Source organism: Glycine soja, chromosome 17 (assembly GCF_004193775.1).
Source record: "Glycine soja cultivar W05 chromosome 17, ASM419377v2, whole genome shotgun sequence".
In the NCBI taxonomy this organism is placed as follows: domain Eukaryota; kingdom Viridiplantae; phylum Streptophyta; class Magnoliopsida; order Fabales; family Fabaceae; genus Glycine; species Glycine soja.
This window is the reverse complement of record NC_041018.1, coordinates 3494121-3500120: the sequence shown is the minus strand read 5'-3', so window position 1 is coordinate 3500120 and position 6000 is coordinate 3494121. Positions and strand designations below refer to the sequence as shown.

The following is a 6000-nucleotide window of genomic DNA, read 5'->3' as shown; positions in this document are numbered from 1 at the left end:
GGACAGTAGCACCGTTCAGTTGACAGTGCAATTGAAACGTGTGGCCATATTAAAGAGCCTTTCGCAACTAATATATATACATCAACAATGAACATTCTTATTAATTTCCTCTTCCCTTTAACACGCTCATAACGTGAATTAGCCATTTGCGATCATCGCCAGTTTTAATTAAACCTTACTTAATTATGGCGCAAGCATCTCATCACTCTTCCATCACCACTTTTCCGCACCTTTAAACCTTTTAATTATTGTGTAATGTACGTTGGAATTAATTAAAAAAATAATGTCTAAACCATCAACAAATTAAATCGGGTGTAGATAAAGGATCCATGAAGGAGATAAAAGAAAAAAGTGCGCAAATTAAGCCTTGGTTTGAACATTTGCGATTGAAATTAGTACCATACAAGATGATCATTATCCAAACAACGACTAGTAGCAAATTACTACCATATATACATTCTCTCAATAGTAATCCAACAGTGGAAACAATCTAAGCTAATATTATTTCTGCTAGCTATAGTATTACCAAATTTTACCATACAAGAACACAGCTTGTGTTGTCACTGGGTTGTGTGGTGAAGGTACCATCCCATAACCTAACAACGCTGCCGTTAAGCGCCGTTAAATCCTGGCAAGTGTACCAGCCATTCTGGTTCTCTCCTCGTCTCAGTTTCAACAAGGTTTCCCAACTCTCCCACCACTCCCGGCCTCTTCCGTCTCTCTCCTCTGTTACCGTCGTCTCGCATTCCCTCTCAAACTCATCCTCGTAACACAAGGTAAACTTCCCCTTCCTGGCTCCGTCAACGTCAACGGCAAATGGAATTGGAACACGCGCCGGTACGGCAACAGGGTCCGACTCCGACTCGTCGTGAATCGGGTCGTCGGGTGGTGGGAGCAACTCGGAGGTGGGAGTTCGGGCCCTCCAGAAAGTGAGGGCGAGCCAGGTCCAGAAATTGCTGAGGAAGCCGAAGCTCAAGTAGTTGAAGGCTTGGGCCTCTAGAGGAGAAACAGCGTTCATGATGTTGAATACGCGAGAGAAATGTGGTGAAGGTTATTATTATAGTAAGGTTGAAGAATATGGGATCTCACATAAGATGCTCCGAATCGCCCACCTAAGATGCCTCTTCAATTCAACTACATCCCATTTCATTCCACATCCCTAAAAATATCATTTTTAATAATAAAATAATCACATGTTGGACTTCGATGGTGACGTCTTATGGTTCTTCATTTGTTTCACTACCTCCCTGGTCCATGTGGTTAATAAGGTCTAGGTCACTTTGAATCCAATTCCATCAAATTCGTGATTCAATTAATTTAATTAAATTTGAATGTTCATTTTTTAAGAAAAAATTTTAAAATTCAATTCAAATCAATTTTTTAAGATAGGTTGAGTTGAGTTTGAATTGGTAGACTGGTGTATTTAAAATCCAATATTTTTCATAAGTTAATTTTTTTTCTTAATCTTTGTCATACTATTTTGATGTGTTTATGGTTGAGGTGCGATTGCAAGTTACAATTGAGTGAAGTGTGGCAGAAATAAAATATAAATTGAAAGTCTAATTTTATGAGAATAACTAAGTAGAATCATGAAAACGGAAAAAGGAGAATTAAAATTTATAATTCAATCCAAAACTCAACAGTACGGGTTTAAATGAGTTGGTTTGAATTCAACCCAAACTCTTTTGGTTGGTGTTGATTAGTTCGGATTTATGGGTAACCTGTACCCATAAATATTCCTACCTACACTTATTATTTTCTCCGTTATCTTTTATAAGAAAAAATAATTCATTTTATATTTATTAAAAAAATTTAACTTTTGTTAAATTATGTTATTTTTAATTAAAGAATTAAAAAATAAGACTATAGGAGTATTCAAATAAAATATTAGTAATAATTTTAAGCTAGAATTTTAGTCCACTTCCTTTGTTTAATAGATCAACACCATTGTTAATATATGTGAAATGAAATAATATATTTTTTTTAGAAGCCTTATTGTAATATTTGAGAAGCCTATTTGATGAAATTGAAATTAAAAAAAAATTAAAATCACATAATTTTAAAACCAAGGAAAAGGATTAATTTTGTTATCACATTAATTATCCATGTTGATGTCACGTGCTAAGTTGTGTTAAACTGTCACGTTAGCATTGGACTATCATGTCAGTATTATCCGCTAAGTTAGTGATTAACATTACTTAAGTTATACAATTAAATCCATATGTCATTTTACAAAATATCGTGTAAAATAAAAGCTTAAATATGATTTTGTTACCTCAATTTTGAAGTATGTGTTTTTAGTGTTTAAAATTTTTTAAAAAAATTAATCTCTCAAATTTGTAAAATGTTTTTCTAGTTTTTCCTAACCAATTTTTGACAATTTAGATGAACAATTTGCGGTGATTTTTTATTCCAATAAAAACAAAAAAAAATTATTTTTTGATTTAAAGGAATAAAATACACATATTTTAATTTAGGTGCCTAAAAAAATAAATCCTTAAATTTAAGGAATAAAAACATACTTAAACTTAAAATAAATTACAACTACCAGATTTCTAGTCATGAAATGCGATTTGATTAGGAACACTCACTAGTTTGGAGAAAATATTTTTTCAATACTAGAAGTTTCCGGTAGAGAGAGAAGACACAACATTTTTGTAGGATACATGGTGGGCAAACCAACAAAGTGTTAAACCCACTAACAAATAAACCGAAATGTTATGTGAACAAATTTTTTTCACTAACAAATAAATTGAAATGTTATTTATTTTTTCTCTTACCAAATAAATTGAGATTTTGCTAAATCACAATTTCATTTCGAATTTTGTATGCAGAATCGTGATTTTGTTGAGTATTTTTTTTATTTTAAAAAAACACAACGAAATAATGATTTTATGTGTGTCCAACACAATAAAATCATGATTTCGATATAACCGAAAAATGAGGAGGTGCAGGGAAACTATAGAGGGACAAAAATGTCTTTTTATACATTTTTAAAAAGTAGTAGGGGCCATTAGCAATTGGGTAGAAACCAATATCAATTCCCTAAAATCTTTATGTTGGGTATGATTTGGAGTTTTCAAAATGTATTGTTGTGTATATAGGTGGCGTGAAGCATGATATTAGAGGAGGGGGGCAGGGGGAGTTAAGCCCAACAAGCGCAAAGGGTTTTGCTTTGAGCACCAGCAGATTTGTTGGTACACCTAACAATTTTTTTGAAATTTCCATTATACTCTTCTATTATAAGTAGCGTTTTTCTTCTTCATTTTTGTTCACGCGACCTTGTTTTTATTTTTCCTTCATGTCGTTGTCATGAAAAGTGTTTTGTGAGAGTTTTTCGTTTGTTCTTGTATCCTCTTTGGTTGAGGTGCATTGTTTACAGTAGTTCATCGGCAAGTGATGGTTGCATCGGTGGTTGGTTTGGCCATTAATAGCGGAGGTAAGTTGTTGATTTGATTTTTTTTTTCACGTAATACTTACAGATTAATAATTCGTAAGTTATATTAAATTTACGAATTGATAATCCGTAAGTTTTATATAACTTACAAATTGTCAATCCGTATGTTTCTTACGAATTATCAATCTGTAATTTTGTTTTAAATTTATTTTGTTATTTTTATAAATTTATGTTATTGTTTAATAGAAAAAATAGAATTGTTAATTAATTTTTTTTTAAATAGATATAGTTAGAATATTCATTTGAAAGTTGTAATTTGTATAGTTTGAAAGTGATATTAATGTGAAAAGAATTTATACATAATTTTTTTCTTTTTAAATTTAATGTATTATATTAATAAATGCAGTAAAAAAATGTGAAAATTATATGAGTATAATTATGATGTGGTTAGGGATTTTTTATTTGTCATTGAAATTTTTGAATGTTTTGTTAAGATGAACAGAAATAAGTGGATATATGACAATATAATATTTGAAGAAGTTGATATGAATGATAAAAATGAAGACGAAGTTGGTGTGAATGAAGAACATGTCGATTGTTCTGATGTGTTTAATACTTCTCATGTATTAATATGATTTATTGTTATTAAAATAATTAAATGAATGCTCATTGAAGTCTAAACTTTATGGATTGCATTGTAGGTGTTTGCTACCCGTGATGATATTCTGCATTAGGCTTGATTTGTTGCTTATGAAATTGGATTTGTGGCAGTGATTAAGAGGTCAAACACAAATTATGGTATTAAAGGAATGACCTCATTTGTTTTAATTGGTTGTGAAATGAATGGTCAATATAGGATCAAGAATAAAGATTTGATAAGAACATGTACTGACAGTGAAAAATGTGGGTGTCTCTCAAAACTACATGATAAACATAGTCCATCAAAATCGATGTGTCATAAGGTCTGCCTGAAAAACCTTCGACATCAGTAACTACATCATCAACAACTGCTTCTTCAGGCTGTTCATTCACCTCGTCATCTGCATGAATAGAAGAGGAGAGTGAAAAGATTTTTAAAAATTAAGTGAAGGATATTTTTGCTACTTCACATGTTTTGCTGGGTGTACGAGCAATTGTGCTGGTGCCCAAAGCAAAAGCCTAGCACAAACCCTAAGCAAGTCCAAAACACAGGGTCCTCTCAACAGTCCAATTGCATCCAAAACACATAGCACCCCAACACGGTTCCGTTTCGTTGCTTTGTCAAAATTTCATTCCACACAACATCAATTATTTTCACACAAAAACCAAATGAGATTTTAATTACCATTGCAATTTGCAAACAACTAGAAGGAAGAAACAGGGAATAAACAATTCCAAACAAGTTAAGTCATTAAAGATAAAAAAAAGGTTACCAATGATTTTGAAATTCTCAAACTAACTGCCTCCAATACATGAAATTATATGTCCTCTTTTGAGTTCATTTTTTCAGCTCCCTCGAACCAGTGTTGGTTTCACGAAAACTTTTGTTTCCCCTCTCGACGTAGCGCATAGCGGGATAGGAAGGGTGGAGGTAATCATGATTATGGAGAACTTAAATGGGACAACTAAATTATGAACTGTGGGACGGATAATTGCAAGAATATAAGGACCCAATAATCTCGACACTTTCTCGTTTGATTCTTCTCAATTTTATCGTGTTCTTGGCTTCTTGCAATCTAGAATGCTAAAAATTAGATTTTATTTTTAAATTTTTTTGTTGTTGTTTTCTTTTCATTTTAATTATTCTTCTCTCCATACCAATCAATTTTAAAAATTGTCTCCTTTGGTTCATTTTAGAAATACAATTGTGAAATTGTGAATTAACTTTCAATCCTGAGAATGATATCCGATTCCCTCGTTATTTTGTTTTTTTATTACTTGTAACGACTCGATACCCTTATTTTGTTTTAGAGAGAAACTCGATACGCTTGTTAAGATCTCATTAAAACTGAGATTAAAGATTTTGTTCGAGAAATTAAAAAAAATAAGAACAAAGTTGGATGTATCTGTGGTTCAACAATACCCAGTTTTTTTTTTATCATTAATTACTTTGTATGATTGTATCAATTTAACTTTCCTTATAATTCTGTTTTGACATATGCTAAGTTTCTCTATCACTCAAAAAATAATTGTATGAAAGAAAAGGAAAAGGACAAGGGAAAGTAGGTATACACCGTCCTAATTAAGACTGATAGCATTGTTATCAATGTGCGTGGTTTAATTTCCTTCCAACTTCCTTAATCTCCACACTGGACCATTCAAAATCCATGCTAACCATTTGATCCTACTCTAGCTGAACGTTTCTTTCGAAGACAGGGACAGTGCGAGGCTTCTATTGTTCCATGGATAAAAGTGGGATCATTCTTTATGCCAATTCGTGCATGTTCGAAAATCAAATACATTATTGGCTGTTGTAATTACTAATTGCTACTACTTGATTTGAAACTGAAACAAGTGATGATCCAATTACTCTAAAAATGGTCCGTAGCAAAGTAATAGGTCTCTGAATCAACCAGTGCTGGGTAGGTTTCAGTTATTGTACAGTTCAATTTGTCTGTATGTGT

At 32.1% G+C, this 6000-nt stretch overlaps 1 pseudogene; it reads right to left on the bottom strand.

The window, feature by feature from the left end:
- Positions 1–339: 339 nt before the first annotated feature.
- Positions 340–1130, bottom strand: LOC114392952 (annotated as a pseudogene).
- Between the last annotated feature and the right edge of the window lie 4870 nt (positions 1131–6000).